Raw genomic sequence first — 17,749 nt, 5'->3', positions numbered from 1 at the left:
GCGGCTGGAATTAATAAGCAATATGCCACTGAAGCATGCAAACACCGACACCATTACACCGACACCATTTAAGTGGTGCAAAAATATTTAACCCACTTTAAATGTGTTGTGCACACATGCCTCTTATTTCATCTACACACTGCCAAAGAGAGGAAGCTCCAAATGAATGTACATGGAAGACAAGAGTATTGACAGTGCTCCTCACTTTAAGCTGGGGCCAGGTTATCAGATGCCCTTACCTGAAAGTTAGACACCAAATAACTGGCTAGAGTTTCAAAAGTGCTCAGCACCCATAAGCTCTGGCTGTGCCAAGGTGGTACCTATGCAAGAGCTGAGCTCATTTGCCACCCTGGCGCACAGATCTCAGTGACTGTCCCAAGACCAGATAAGACATACAAGAGATAATGAAAATACAGGGACCAAAGCACATCAGTCTCCCTCTTTTTGGCCTCTATACATATGTCTCAGGATGTTGCTCATGAGATGGGATTCACAAAGGATTGCTAATTTACCAAGCAGGTTTGTTTTGCGAGGTTTTTTGTCTTCCGAACTGTATAAAGCAACTTGGTCTTAGTAGGAGACCAAGCTCCAGCCCTTTGAGCTTAACTTTTTTGTTTTTAATGTGTCCTGAGACCTGAAGACATGCACACCTATAAATACACACTTGATGTATTATAGGATGAGGGCAAAGCTGCCATAGTCAGGAATGCCTTGCTCTAGGTTAGCAATGACTAGGTAGATGCAGTTTTGATGATAGCATGTGGCAATAGAAGCCTTTAATGGGTCTGGAGCAAAGCAGGAGCTCTGGTGTACAAGTGGAGCATGTTTAATATCTGTTTTTTAATTCTCAACCTACATCACAGCTGGATCCTTAAATCTGCAACTCCAGAATGAACTGCAAGGGATCAAGGCTAATTTCTGATTTCCTTTGGAAATATGTTCACGAATCATTTTCCCTGTGAAGATAAATCTTTTTGTAGTTTAAAGCATTCCACATATTCAGAAGAATGAGTTTGTTTTTTGATGACAGCCAATGTATTACTGATCAGTTGAGAAGGTCATGGAGTGTAAGGATGGATAACAAAAATCCACCCATCATTGGAAAAAGTAGCGTGGTAAAAGGTAGGAAGACTGCCCTCCTTCTCCATCCTACTACTAACAGGTATATGCATACTTGGGTGGTCCTATTCCATCACAGGTGGAAATAGAATGCAAACCATGTGTAAGCATCTAATATTGTTTTCATATGGCTACAAAAGTGCCCCTTAACCATGTAAAGGTGGAAATGGACTCCTTAAGTCTTCAGCAGGCTGCTTAGCAATCTTAATAGGATGAGATAAGCTCTGCATATTATAGAGAGCCTGTTGGGTGGGAGGGCTACCTAGCCAGCTTCTGTATGGTTCAATTGCCAGAGCTGCCCAGTGCCCACCTTTTCTGCCCTCTCCCACCCACTTCCCTTCCCGTCCCCATTCCTGCTTCAGGTTTTTTTTTAAGTTTATACTGTTTTTTGTTTTACTTTACCTTATATTATTTTTACCTTCATTTTTAAATTATACCACTTATATTAGGAAATTACCTGGTACTGATAATTACAAATATCAAGTATAGTAAGGTAGATTACCAATTACCAATACACAAAACAAGCCCCAGTTACCAAGACAATTAGAATACCAGCTACAAAACCTATTACCAATTTGAATAATAATTAACAATTATCAGTTAGGATACCAAGGACGACTTGTTTCAATTAATTTTACATTGTACTTTAAAAGCAAGTACTAAAGTAATAATAGCACTGTTACTTTAATAAAATAAATATTTTTTCTAAATAAAATTTTAGAATTGTTTTCCTTAGAAAATTATGAATTTTCCTTCCAATTTGGAACAACAAAAATAGAATTTTGAAACTCTAGAATTTCCTGCAAAAATGGGACTTCGATGAATCCTCTTTCTCCTCCTAATGGCAACAATCTGAGGTCCTGAAAACTGACTAACCACTCAGGGCACAGGGATAAAACTGATGCAGAATAGGGCTTCCAAGGAGATAAATTGTGAGTTGATGTCTATGTTGAAACAAGTTGGAGGTGCTCTCATGAATCAAAGATGGCCAAGGAAATATAACTGAAAGGGTAGAGACTTTGCAAGATAACAAATAATAACTGTGCCTGGAGAAACATCTTACAAATTAAGTCTGTGGAAATGCTCCTTAATGATGTGGCCCAGAGGAAGCAAATTGGTAGGCAACTGGTTTGAGCAGAGGCATAAACCATAATTATAGTTATAGCTGTCCAAAAAGAAAGGATGGGAAGTGATAGCCATGTGCTCTGGGACTGAGGGTCCTGGGGAAATCTTAGGTGAAGTTCTTGCGGCTCTGAAGCAAACACATACCCCCCCCCCCCCTCATTCAATGGCTATTTCTGACAAACTTCAGAGCCAAATAGAGATACAGTACTAAAACACAAGTCAAGGTGTGTGGTAAATACTTGTGTAAGAGAAAACTAAACAGGAGAAAGGGCTGAAGGTTTGCAGCTAGAGTGTAGAGATGAAGCTGGTCCAAAAAATGGTATCCTTCCTAATACACACCTCAGGTTGTGGTCAGGACAGGACAGGTGTCCTTACAATGTTCCTTTAGGTCGGGGTAGGCAACCCCTGGCACAGGTGCCAGAGCATGGCGCACAGAGGCACTTTGGGGCAGACAGCAAGGAAGGGGATGAGGCTGCACTGTCACAACAAGGATCAAGCCCCTCATGGCTCCTGTACCATCTGCCCTGGTGCACCAACATTTTACAAGTTGAGGTTATAGTGTTTTTTGGCACTCTGGCCAAATGTTGTGACCCTGCTTTAGGTTGAGTAATTCTGAAAGAGAACTTGCTCAGTGTTTGGAAAAACCCTAATGTTACACACATGGTTGGTACACACAGTGGTGCTGATGCCTTGTCCATGTAGCTATATTAGGGGGCTAACTGCAAACACTGTTCTTTCTCAGGATAATGAATACATTCAGAAGAGATGGCTATCTCTTCTCTTCCCATAATTTGCAAAAGCGTATTTTTTCCTGATTTATCTACTGAATTAATTGATTAGGGTTTGCAAGAATGTACTCCAGAGCAACCAAACGCTTCCAGAAAATAGGACTGTGATCTTCAATCAGTGTGTGATTCAAAAAATTAATGCTCAAATAAACATTCCCTCAGAATAACACAGGAAAGCTTTCTGGTCACAATGGAGAAAGCCTGGAATTTAAAGATGGAAGATTGTATAGGGGGTGGGGAAAACTAGCAGCTAAAGGGTAAAATTAGACACAATGAGAAAAGACGGTTTTCCCAAGTTGCATAATGACTTGAAAACTGCTGGAAGTTTTGGTATTGCCCAAATCTTAGCCAAAGATTAGACAATTTCTGGTAGGTAAATTCAGGCAGAGAAATGGTGCAGGAAATGTACAACTTATATTTCAAAGAAGGGTCCCTTACAACAAAGAGAGCCACAGTGCAGCAATATCCAGCTGGATAGCTTTGTAGAAAATATCCCATTACTATTGATGTGCTCTGGCAGTTAATGAAAGTACAAAATGCTCCTCAGTGCTCTTCATGCACAACTATGACCCAAAGAATTGAGATGATGCACAGGATACAATGGAATGCCAGAATTAAGCCCCAAGTTAAGGGACCATATTAGAAGGAGGACAGACACTCAACTTGCATGCAGATACTGTAGAAAGGCAATTGTTTGGTGATCTCAGTGCATGTGGGGTGAAAAGCTAGTGGGCAGAAAGAAGCTGTTGTGAATGAGACCCTTTGGAGGCTCTTCCACCACCGACTGGAGGGGAAGACTTGAAACAGTGAGCAGGGGAATTGCTTCTTGCAGTTTGCTTCTATTGTGTTCAGGGAGAGAGGAATTATTGCCCATTCTTTGTAAAGAAACAAGGCTGTGCCAGAAAAATACCAGATTTGTACTGTCCATTTCTCCCACTTAGGAAAGTTACCCAAAAGCTCTGAAAACTGGCCAGCTGCTCCAGCCAAATGGAGCATCAGTAGGTACTGCAGACAATGTTGTGACTTTTGTGGGTTGGATCCATCCCCCTTTGCTGAGAAATGTCCAATGGGAATTGAGGAAAATGTGACTAATATTGACATTTGGGGGGTTCCAGGAGTCCCATCCTCTCAGTGAAGGAGCAGGGGAGGTTTGGGGTCTAGCTGAGGTGGCTACGAACATTTGCTCCTTATCGTCTTGAATATTATAGTACCTGGTGTATCTACAGTGGGCCAGCCCCGCTATTTGCTATTTGTTGGGCCACCCTTCATGACAGACGGCACTTCCTAGAGTTTTAGTTTCCCAGGATTCCCCTTGCTTAGTCCCTATTTCCTGCCTTCTGTGACTGGATGCATGACATGTTGAAAGAATTTTCCAAGGAAATTCTGCAGGGGGTTTGGGAATGATGCCACAAACATTGGCGAGAACCCGTCTGCCTTGCCACACCCTTGTAGCACTACTCTCTATGAGGAAACTCCCAGTCATTTAAATAGGCTTTAGAGCAAGCCCTCAGGGATGGGGGGAATTATGCCAAACACCTTAGGTCCATTTGCCAATGAACACCCTCTCCATATTCAAGTCCCACATCGTCCTTAAGGCCCTTACAAACAGAACTGATTGAATTTATCAAAAAAAAGGGGGGGGGAAGCAAAAGAAACAAAAGAAAGCAAAGGACAAATGAATAAATTGAGCTCACTAAGCGTGCTCTTTGCCCCTGCCCCAGGATTTAACCAGTTGGTTGGTCCCACCTCAGGACATAAACAACACTTGCCAAAGGCTACTGACTGCCTTTATTTTTGTGCATTGTACAATCATGAGCAGTTTTTCAGGTATCACGAAATGCTAATAAATAAATATAAAAAATAATGTCATCAAAGCCACAGCTAGAAAAATGCTAGCTAACCAGTGTAATTAGTCAAGAGACACATTGGGAGGAGAACCTTTTGGTACTTTGAGAGGCGCCGTATAAAAAACACACTATGAAAGGTAACACAAAGAGACACAGTAGTTTGGACTCGATTTCCAGCATCTTCCCCAAAGGTCTCGGGTTGGAATAGCAAGAGTACTGTGTTGCATGTCAGGTGCATTGAGTTGTGCATGGGAAGCTTGTACAATTCCACTGTGCACTATCTCCCAGCACCGGTTAGTACTAGGAATGCTAATAGTCACTTACTTCCATGACCTGAATCACTTTTGGATTGTTTTAAAAAAAACATAAATTCCAGGAAATACATTTTCATACATTTTGGAAAGATGTGTCTGTGCTCGGCATCTCGGGTATATTGTTGTTATTGTCATGCTTTTCAGATTCCAATGCGGATTTGTTGCAAATAGTTACCACTGTGTCTTGGCTTTCTTTCCTTGGAAGTATTTCCTCCTTTCCCTGTCCATTAAACTTCTCAGAAAAGACATAATCAATATAGTTTTCACGCTTGCTGGAAATTATATTGCTGATCATCATGGTGAAGAGAAGAAAGCCAAAAAACCCAATGACAATAAGGATAAAAAAGGAAGCTGTTATGTCCTCTTGTTCCTTCAAGGCTGGACTGGTGTAATTATTGAACTGATGTCTTTTCTTGTGGTCCACATACACCTGGAGCAAGCTGCGCAGGATAGATATTATTTCTGTGTGGTTGTGGAAATGCATGTTATGTGTCAACTCTGGCTGCAAAAGAGGAAAGCACCTTTGTTTTAGATTTGCTACTTGTCCAAAGACAGTCTCTGCATCAACACTGAACTGGCACATTCTAACCTAATTCCCCCTCCCTCTCAAGCAAAATATGTAATAAACATACTAGGTATGTGCAGATCATATTCTACCAATACCCATGCACAGAGCTTCCTCTAAAGTCAGTGAGAGGTCTGTATAAAAACTGAGACTCAAATATAACTGCTATTTGTAACAAGCACATGAAACATCCTTCACAGTAATGGGGATAAGAACTAGCACTTGCAATGAGCAGCATCACATAACTGAAACATTCATGTCTTGTTACCTCAGTGTATAATACCCAGCACAATGAGGCCTGGATTGTGGTTGTTAGATACTGGCAAAATCACAGGTCCCCAAAAGGCAGTTGCTGATAGTGATAGCATGCTTATAATGCAACACTTCCTGTAGCTAACGGCACATAAAGGAGTGATGTGACTACTGTTATCTCCAGTCACCACTAAGTCCCAGCCTGAATGACTAGGTACCCATTTACAGCTGGATTGGCAAGGGGCAGCCTCTTGGACAGATCTGGAGTGGGGCTAAAACTTACACCACTGGAGCCCTGGCAAAACACTTTAAGCACTCTGCTTCACTAACATTATACAAATTAGGAAGAACTCACCCCCCTATCTTATTACTGTTTCATGAGTGGAGATGCTGCTGATTCCACCTTATTTACAGAGAGAGCTTGGCAAACCATTGATTTTTCAGTTTGGATGCCAAACTGAAAAAATGGTGGGAAAAAATATAGTTTCAGGTTGATCCAAAATGAAAAAAGTTTTGTTTTATGGCTGAAATGAACAAAACTGCGTGCATGTGTGTTTTAAAATTAAAAATGTTTAAAATAGCTTTTAGCTTAATTGGTGCTGAACCATTTTTTCAAAATGAAAAAATTAAATATTTCAGTTTGCAAATGTCTAAAGGACATATTTAGATGTTTCCAAATTCCACCCCTCCCCATCTTTTTATTTTTGGGGGGATTAAACTATTGATTGCATTCAATATTTAGGTTCAGTTGCCCTGAAACAGCATTTTTGGTTCAATATACTATTTGTCAGAAAAATGTTTGCCATCCCTGTTTTGAAGTTCTTATGTTCAGCTAATATCTGCCCTACTCCCGCAGACCCCTCTGATATCTTTTATGAATAGAAGCTACCCTAGCTATCTTTTATACAATCAGTAACTTGAGGGGATCGACGAGAGCCATTTCCATGTAGTGATCTCTGGTAATGTCTCTGACAGCCAAGAGCTCCCAAATCAACAAAAATGCCAAAGCGCACAAAGATAAAGATATGGACACCATTTTTGTCATATGAAAGAAGTAACTCAGGAGCTACATACTTCCCCTTTTTTCCCTGTTTCTCTTAAGGTATTATGGCCCAGACCATCAAGAGGTATTTCTTAAACCTGTGGTGCTCCAGTGACTTCAGTGAAGTCATGCCGTCTTATGCCAACTCAGGATTTGGCCCTATATGTTGTTTTTTGCCAGTAAAGAACAGTTTGAACCCATCACATGAAACAAATAATTTAAAGACTACAGGAAGAAGAGTACCGACATAAAAAGTTATTAAACTTCCGCCATCTGAGAAGAGGACTAAAGAAATCTCCTTCAGACAAGCCCTCTCTCTGAGCTGTAGCAGAGACATTCAGCAAAGTTAAACATGGAAGAGATGAGAACCCACCTCAGGGCAGGCTATATCTTCATTTGGAAGCTTCCTTTTCTTTTTCGTCCAGCTTGCCCTGTCTCAGAAAGGCTCTGGTCCCTGAAAGCTGTTTTATGTCATCTTCTCACACTGTGATAGTGCTACTACTACTAAAGAGAATGACACATTTCCTCTGCACTCCCTTATATGATGGGTTATTGACAGCCTGTCAGCTGAAGGGAAGTGATTGGATGCATGAAGCTGCAAGAATGTCCTGGATGACTAAGGTTAACTATACCTGGTTAGTCCTTCCTCTTCCTCCTTGGTACTATTATCTTTAATGGCTGTGTTTACCTTGCTGTAAGGATTGTGACTGGTCCAGCTGGAATGCTAAGGTCTACTAACATTCAATTAGCCCCTGTGATCTCGGAGTTGAGTGCATGATTTCTCCACTTTGCAGCAGACACATGCACAAAGACAATCACAGCTTTACAACCATAAATGCCCCTGTACTGAAAACACCTCACGTGGAGCGTAATAAATCTCAACGTTAGTGACTGTTCAGAATAAAAGTCAATAGGGAGTCAGAGCTTTTAATTACTTATTCTTTTAGATTTATACACAAAAATACAACACAAGTACAATTAAACTGCCAACAGATCACAGAACTCTTCCCTCCACCCACGCCTGGTAAGATTACCTGAGATTGGTTGTGGGAAGGATCTGTGCTCATGTTCTCCAGAAGTAAGAGGCGCCTTTGCATTCCACTGTTTTTAGAGAAAAGGCAGTTAATAAGGAACAAACTGCAGCTGAAAGTTATCAACCTAAAAGAGACTGTCCAAAAGGAAATACAATAACCTAGGATTTTTCTTTTTGTTCCAGGAAAGCTAATAGGCACATCTCTTTATACACTCTGTACCCCAAAAGTACCAACTCTTTCCCCATACATTCAGGTACAGGGAACAACTCTGCACATTGTACAATGTTTTTAGCAGATGTGTAACTCCTTTAGTGGTGTGAGTGGCTGTGAAACAAAAGGATCTGGGTTTGATCCCGGGTGATGGTGCCAGATTCCACACACTGGGTGCATCCAGATGAGTACGGTCGTGCAGTATGTACTGCTGCAAGCATGTCTGCAGCATCTCATACTGCACAGGCCAGTGTTTGCCATGCAGCAAGGGCAAGCTACCCGAAGCAGCGCACGCTGGGGCAGCATGCGCTGCTAAAAAGCAGAGCTGGGCTGCTCTGGCTAAGCTCCACTTGGCAGGATGGCCGTGGCTGCAGCCCCAAGAAGTCCCCAGGACTGCAGGTAAGGTTGCTGCGGCCAGCCCAATGCTAGTCCCAGCTTCCCCTACTGCCCCCAGGGCAGTTGCCACACACCAAAGTGCACGTGACACAGGCGTTCCCCATGAATAAGTAGCTGCGGCACCAGGTGCACCACTGCTCCTTGTCCCTGGGGAATCAAACGTCCATGCATGTCTGGATTTGCCCATTGTTTCTACTTTCTGAGCAAATCTTAAAGCCTACCCACTCTCCTGTCCAATGGGTGCCAAGAGCTATCTGGGGGTAAAAGGCACTCAGAGTGGTGCTGACCACATCACGTCCTCCTTGTGCCAAGGTTAAAAGGAACAGGGGAGCCCTCAGTGGTCCATAAATGGGATATCTTTACCATACTTTTAACAGTTACAGAGTGGCTGCTATGGCAGCCAGGGGTAGCCAGATATCAGCAGGTTTGCCCTCTATACCCTTGGCATTATACTCTCTAATTCATTCCATCAGAGGGGATCATTTAAGCTAATTTCAGAGTTTTTTAACATCTACAAGAGAGGGGCTAAGGAACTGATCCTAAATTTACATACATGTTACTTTAAAATATATATATGGTTCTAGAGACACTGCTCACTAGCAAGTCAATTGTTTTCTATGCTGTAGAAATTCAAAGGGTTAGACAATGCCATGACACAAAGAAGGGAAATGTCCAACAGATGTGGTAATCTCTAACTCACATAATAGTGGATTTCAGTGAAAGATTATGTGGACGGTGAGTTTAGAGACTGAATATATAAAAGAAATTGGCCATATTTTGAAGGCTATATGTTATCTGAAGAAGCCTTAGATAATATGAATGGCCACATGCTTAATAAATTTGACAGAAAAATGACAGTACACATTCCATGTCTACAGAATATAATCAGGAATGTAAGAACATAAGAAATGCCATACGAGGTCAGCTCATCAGTCCATTTAGCACAGTATCCTATGATGGACAGTGGAAGAAGTGGATGCTATAGAGGGAGAGCCCTGAACCAGATTATCTCTAGAGTGATCAATCCCCTATTCCCCTTTTTCCCTAGCATCACATCCAGCATTTATTAGTTTAGAGATTCCAGAGGAAACATCTCCAACAATACTGTTCAATACCTATTAATAATAAGAATAATTACATTCATGATGAGAATACAAAATGCACAATTGATGCAGATAACATGAGAAGAGCAGAAAGGATTATGTACCACAGGGAAGCATAACTTATAACAGGTCAAGCACACAACATGCTTTGGATTTAACCTATCAGTCTCTTCAAGTAAAGGTAGAACAATCAGCACAATTATAACACTTGAGAATATGCACACTAAGATGCGAAGGAATGGGCACACATGGCTTAATCCTGTACACAATGACATACATGGTAAAATTCCCCTTGACATTAATGGTGCAGGATCAGGCACCACCGATTTTTTTTTCAAGCTATTTTAAAGGAAAAGAAAAAAGGGGATTTGGGGCATAGTACTTGTAGCAGCAGCCTGCATTTTTGTATGCGCATGTATAGATGATGCAACATGTGTATGTGTGTAAACATGTACATTACTACAATGCATGCACATTATATATACATACATATTTGTAAAACACACAAGCACACCTATAAAAATGAGGCACACACGTATACACACACTTGCGTGCACATATAGATGTATATATGTGCATATATACCCACATGTGTGTATTTGTGTGTACAGACATGAGCAACCCCTCCGCAGATGTATGAACACCCTAAATAAACATTTATGTGGTGCATGCACGCACACATACATACATACACCCCTCTATCAATCTAGCTAGCTAGCGGCCAATTTTTCAAGAATGACTAGTGATTTGGGAGCCTTACCTTTTTTATTGCCCAGTCAGACAAATTTCACAGGGCGTCATTTTCAGAGACAATTGCTCACCGTATAGTGAAAAATCAGATACAATTTACGGTGTCTGAAATGAGGTGCCTTAAAACGGAGGCTCTCAAAGAAAACTGTGGCTATATATCACTAGGCAATGAGAGATTAAGATAGAAAGGGTATTGTAAACAACATTTTAAAAATATCTACTTATTTTGGTAGGTTACTTACATTGTAGACTAGGTTATGTCCTAGGAGCAGCTTGGCTTTTGGATGGTAAACCAGCTCCAAACTGACCGCTGCATTTAACAATTTAAAGAACTGAAGAAGAGAGGAGTGGCTTCTGCTTCTTTCCTTTAGCAAATAGCCACAAGCGTTATATGCATGACAGAGTCATTTAAGGAAATGTGGTAACAGGATATTAATGGAATCTTAATGTTGTATCATAGAGGCAGCTCTCAAGTTACCATTTGTACCTCTTCTTGGGAAGGATGTGGCTTTATTTCCTCAGTTCTAGTCAGAGGGAAAAGTAATGTATGCAATTTTAGATGGACACTTGTTACCACTACCAGCTAAAGAATATAAGTAAACAAAGTATGTGCTTTGGCTTGATTTCTGATGGATAGTCTGTGAATTAAAGATAATCTGCTTAAAAAATAAACAACTTTCACAAAGCAGGGTGGAAAATACTTGTGTCTAAAAGTTCACAATAATACTGCCTTTTTTAATTCAACAAAAAAGTGACATTTCTTGTTCAATGGAAATCTTGCTCAGTAAATGTTTTGCCTTCAACCCCAGGAAAAAGAGTGGGGAGCAAGCATAAACTGGAAATACAAAAGAGGATAAGCAGCCTCTCTGTATAGTAAAGCAGCCCTCCTGTTCTTACTAGTTCCATCCTATTCTGCTGGCTGAGAATATGTGTTTCATTCCTTCAGTTTGTACTCTAAATAACAAAGCAATTTACACCACTTTCCATCTACACCCATTTCATGCTCAACACATAAATCACAATGTAATTTGCGAACTTGTTTAATTTAGACATGGAACTGATGTGGGAGGTACACCAGGTGGGGCAGCTTAATCAGCACTCAGATATACTGGTGCAAAGTCTGAGTAGGTTAGCTGAGCCCAGATTGTCAAGTCTTAGAAAATCCTAGGGCTTATGAATTTTTTTAATAGAAATTTTAAGTTTAATAGAAAAACAGACAGTCAGTGTCAATTTTTACACACACCTCATCCTATTGTTTGATCAGCTATAGAATGGATAGAGAAATTTTGACAAAACCAAAATTTTAATTAGAATGTCAAAGTACAAATAAAAAAATCATAAACAATATCACCCCAATTATTACCTGTTTTTCAACCAACCTTCTAACCAAACTAATTTATCTGCCCATTGTATTACTTGGAGAAAAACTGGCCCACTTACTCCAGGCTCCCTGTAGCACTTAGTGCCCTATCCTTTTGCATCACAGTTGTGTTGTGTTTTGGGTGTGCAGTCTGTGTAAGTGGGTGGAGGCTTCTTGGAAATTATAGAATTATTAATAAATGGGAAATTATGAGGGATGTTGAACTAAAAGATCTGGAGGCATGGGCAGATCCAGCATTTTAAAAAGAGGGGTGTGGGAGCAGTCACTGACACTGCAAAGATGGCTGTACACTCCACCACTAACCTCCCCCCACCCCTCCCTTCTCCGCCCTCCATCACCCTATCTACTTATACCTCTGGGTGCAGGAAGGGGTCAGAAAGATCTCCCTGCTGTCATTGCCCCAGCTACTATTACCTACCCAGCCAGGGCTGCAGGGAGAGGTTGTGCAAGAAGGCAGGCTTGACTGGGGACAGTAGCAGCAGTGGTGATGGCAGGTCTAGTTCCCTCCCTGCACGTGCTCCCAGGCTGGTGGGGAACACTCAGGACTCCCAGCCAGGGAGACCTTGCAGGGAGAAGGCTCTTCCTGTTGTTGTGACTGCTGCTGTCTTTGCCTGAGCCCAGCTTCCTATGTAGTCTGGCTGGAGTGAGCAGGAGTGACTCTGGACCTCGCCCTGCCCTGTGTCAGCCAAGGACACAGGCAGGAATGGGCAGGAGAGGGGGCAATAGGAGAGAAGGAGACGTGCCACTGAGCACAAAGGGCAATGGAAAGGGTGCTGAGAGAAGAGGGGTGAGATTCTTACCTGATTTGGGGACTTAAAGTCTCTGCATGCTTCTCCTGCAGTGTGGTCTGGAAGGAGGTACAGGGGCAAGTGCATAACTATACCCTTTCTGGATCTGTCCCTGGCTGGAGGATGATATCGTTAGTGCATTGGCAGCATTTTGGGAGGGGATCTGGGAAGGAGTATCATTGGCCAAGTTGCCACATTTGTGTGTGCAGGGAGACAGGTCCTTAGCTGGGCCTTTTTCAACTCATTGGTGCAGATGAGAAAGAGCTAAGGTTCAAGATGTAACCAGTTGGCTCATCCATACTTTTACTATCTGGTGTTATCAGGGCCTCAGTGCCAGATCCCTTGTTGAGTCTGCTTCTGCACAGAGAGCAACAGCAATGCTCCCGGTTCTGAGTAACTCTTCCTACATGACATTTATTAAAAATACTGCTACCTTAGAGACAGAAAGTTGGGTGGTTTATGGGCTAATGTCCTAAAAGCTAATCATAACAAATGTAACGCTATACAACATGACTGGTCTAAACTGAATATTTCTCATGCCTTATAAAACTTTTTATTCATTTTTGACAAGCATCAACTTCAACTGAAGCATGTGGGGCATAATTGAGAAAGCTGGCAAATTCCTTTAAATTTTTATCAATGGAAGTAGAACATTATGGACATGTCAACATGTTGCTGAAGTTTCTGAACAACATCCAGAATTTCATGGGCCATATATTGTTTAACATTATAGCCACTCACATTAATGCTTTCTTTAGTAGCATACTAACTTGTTTTCTGTAAGTTAATTTTTGCATTACGTTAGATGGATAGATTTACAGACATATTTCCCAATCATCGCAGAAGGAGAGGAAAAAAAGAATGTCTGGACCTAGATAAAACAGCCAATGGAGATTTAAAATTTTAAGTACTGTATACATAGAAGACCCTTTGCCTTTGAAACACACCATAAAAGTTTACAGAGACTACAGAATATGAAGGATCAAAATTCCAGGATAATCAGGATGTATCTTATCCTTATAGCCACAAAACTTCACCATTCAGCACAAGCTGGGGCATAAAAATACTACTTGCAGATTGCTTCTGTTTACTTTTATGGCTTTCCTTAAAGAAGCAGCGGCAAAGTATGATAGAACAAGACTTCTCCCATGGTTTGGCAGCTGAGAAGGCCTGCTTTGTCATGTCAATGCTTTCTTCCCGCTTGAGTGATTTCTTTAGCGCTGGTGCCTTCCCAGAATACAATTTGTACCCTGTTGACCTAGCTGTTACAGTGAAAGGATGCTAAGCTACTCGGTGGACATAGCCAAGGCCTTGGAAAACAGATGTAGAGAAGAGAACTGCTTTCAAGAGGGGCAAGAAGGGGAGGCAAATACATTGGGGAGAAAAAATTCTGAGGTTTCAGAGAGTTGGGCATATGCTAAGGCTTGCCTTCATAGGTGACTTTGGACATGCTGGAGAAATAAGAGAACATGTGAGAAAATGAACCAGAAAAGGTTTTGGATATAGGCGTTGATAACTAAATATTGATTCATCTTTTTTATGTCCTCTCTGGCTTCCTGCTCTTCCACCTAACCTTTCTATAGTGTTTTCCTTACCTCACCAGACAATGTCTTAGTGACAAATGGTGTTAATAATTCCAGGCTGTAAGCTGCTGTCTCCTCCTGCTGATTGCTTCATTGATTGGCCAGCAAGTAGTGGCACTGTGCACAAGTAGTGCACATGGCCTGCTTCACAGGTCAAACATGTCAGAAGCACAACACCTCTGATTTTCAGTGGCTTGGGGGAATAGCCTGTGTGTTCTGTGGGACCTCTCATTATGTTATTACAGTACTATGCCGTTGGGCTAGTCCTGTTCCTCACTGTTAGTCTTAGCGTAGGTGTGGGGGACAAAGCTAGTTTGACTCCTTGCTTGTGTGTGTTGGCATTCCTCCTAGCAGTCATTTTTAAGTGGTAACTGATCATTCAAGCAGGCCTAGCCAGTTTTTCAAAATAAAGCTTCAGTAACATATATAAAGGAGAAATTATTGCATATAGAATGGGTTGAATGAATGGCAAGAGCCCTTAACTTAGTGTGGAATTATGCTTACATCATGCAAAGATAGTAATTAACTAGACCTCAATTATATTACAATTGATGCCCGGGACTTGAGTCCCATGCTAGACTTCTCAGACACCTAAACATGATCATCTCCCTTTCTTAGGCTATTCTTACCTCCATCTTTTCCTTCTCTTCCACAGCTGGTTGGCTTGAACAGAGATAGCTAGTCATCTAGTTGACTAAATGTTCGGCAGTCCCAAATTTCCAAGCATTTTGAAGTTGTCCCATTATTCTGAGACTTCCTTTGCAATGAGTTCTCAACTCCTAATGCTGCATGGGTAGTTGCTTCACTAAGAGGCACTGGTTGTAGCAAGTTGGAAACTATCAGCTTGTAGTTATTTAAGAAGAGGACATTGCAGAATGTTTCCCAGTCATCTAGGTTTCCGGATCCTGCTGCTTCTGGACCCAGTTTACATACAGATCTATTCAAAGGTGTAACCACAGCCACTTCAATGGTTTGCTGTCTGTGTGACACACCCAGCTTCTGTTTCCATGTGACTCTTCCTTTGACATTATAGAACAGGTGATTGATGGCCATGTGTAGACAAACTGAGAGGCATGTGTGCATGACACTTTAAAGTGGGCTAAATGCTTTTGCACTGTTTTAATGGTATCAGTGTTTGCACATTTCGGTGGCGTATTGTGCATTAATTCTAGCTGCTGCAGGAAATTTGGTGGCATAATGCGTCTTAAATAACTTGGGGTGCAGAAAACTAAAACATTTTAGTTTGCTGTCTCTACAGCTGTGGAGCGAAGCACCAGGCTCTGCATAGCTCCAAAGCTCTTCAGGAAGCCCTGCAGGCAGCCTGGCAGCAGCCCAGGAAAGCAGCCTCCACCCATGAAAAGCGGGAAGCCTGATCTTCCCTCCCCCTCCCCCCCCGGAGCCTGCCTGAGCTGTGCGGGGGCCCAGTGCTTCCCTCTGCGGCTGTGGTGCCCCCCAGCACCCACTGAGTTGGGGGCCTGTGGGTGGGTGCCATCAGTGGGGGGGAGTACTGCTGCCACAGAGGGAAGCACCAGTCCCCCCCTGCACCCTAGGGACTGCTCCGCCCACCGGCAGCTTGTCCTCCCCTCCCCGCCGGAGCGGCAGGTAGGTCAGCAGGGTGTGTGCATGACACGGGGGTTTAATCAGCCCTAAATTGAAGTGGTTTTTTTTAAAACCCACCGCTTCAATTTAGGGCCCCCATTTCATCTACACATGCCCTAAATGTGCTGTGGGTAGAAAAAGAGAGAGCTGCATTTATTGTGATCAGATATGCACATGTTGTGGTTCCTGTCCTACTGTGCACTATAAAGAAGCAAAGCTCTACTGTGTTCTCCACCTGCCTCCAATACCAGCAACACGATTCATGTCCTGTGCTTCATATCCTGTTTCTACTGTAGGTTATACTCTAAAGGACATTTGAGCATGACAACATCCTCCTGAACCATTAATAGCCTTTAATGCAACATGTGACCACTAGATGGTACTCATACAAGAGAGTAAGCAGTGCTCACCTACAGAATGAGCACAGCTAATGTAGGTTGTTAAAGCATAATCAGCCTTAGGAAATCAGTGTTAACTGTGCTGAACTCCAGCACCACAAAATGCACAGCAACTGGCAAACGCTGCTTTCCTTGCATTTCATTTCTGTGCATTCGTAGAAGTCTCATTAAGTTAATGAGAGTGACATGCAGAGAGTTTCCAAGATGGATTAGACAAGACCATCTGCCTTTGATTATATGTGTTTGGTCTGTTAAGTTAACAGCATTCATCATTTAGTCTTTGAATCTTCTTTGATACTGTCCCAAATTCACAAAAATCTGAATTGACATAGGATATCTTGGAACATTTCTAATGTTAGCTAGAAATTAAAAAAAAAAAAACAACTCACCTTACATGAGGCAGCTCAATTGTCTTAAAATGGAAGGAAAATGTATGAAACCAAGGATTCTTGTGGCGGGGAGGGAAAGGGACAGGCCATGCTTCAGAAACTAAAACGTATATCTAATCTGGTACACTCAAGGCATTCTATCGACTTTCGATGGGATGACCCCTGCATGTAAGCTTAGGCACTTGCTTAAATCCATAGCACAATTTCCCAACACCCCAAATGTGGATAAAAAAACACATTCTGCTTTCAACGGCACTTTTCGCCCACATGCATGGACTATTTAATGACGTGAGTAACTAAAGGAGAGACAAAATAGGAAGGAAAATAAATGCAAATATGGTCACCTTATTTCACTTCACAAAAGGAAGTAAAAGTAGAACAGGAAGATTGGATTGTCCTGAAACAAGGAAGAGCAGGTACCACAGCATGCTATGGTGACAACACAATAATTTCCCTGCTAGGATTCTGGTTGCAAAGGATGAGAGCTGGGGGCAGGGTAGGCAGAGGGTATTACTATAAGATGCAGATGGAGCAAATTAACAAGGAATTGCTAGTTGATTTCCTGTAGAAATGCATCATTTTTCATAGCACCCATGCCTTGATATCCTTACACCAGTGGTCTCCAACCTTTTTAAATACAAGATCACTTTTGAATTAAAGTCTGTGGGGAAGGGAGGGAAGGGGCAGCGGCAGGAGCAGATCGAGGCCCCACAGTGAGGGAGGGAGAGGCAGAAGCAGGGGTGAGTGGGGCCCCAGCCAGGCCAGGTGGTGGGAAGATTGGAGCCCAGGCGGCTCGTCCAGGCACATGTGGAGGGCTCCTGCCACTGCATGCAACCTGGCAGGGGTCTGGGGGGCTTGTGTCCTCCTGATCTGTGTATGTGGAGCAGAGGCACAGTGAAATGTCCTGTCACAGCAGGGCATCTTGGACTTTCATTTCTAAACTGGTGAAAAGATTTGTTGGGAGAAGCTGATATCAAGGAGCAGTCCATCTGGGTACAGTTCCTGCTTGCTTGCCCTGATTTGTCAATGTGTGCAGATGCCATTCCATTTCAGTATTGACAAGGAA

This window comes from Gavialis gangeticus, unplaced genomic scaffold (assembly GCF_001723915.1).
Source record: "Gavialis gangeticus isolate Ggan-Ray unplaced genomic scaffold, GavGan_comp1, whole genome shotgun sequence".
Lineage (NCBI taxonomy): Eukaryota > Metazoa > Chordata > Crocodylia > Gavialidae > Gavialis > Gavialis gangeticus.
This window is presented reverse-complemented; position numbering follows the sequence as displayed.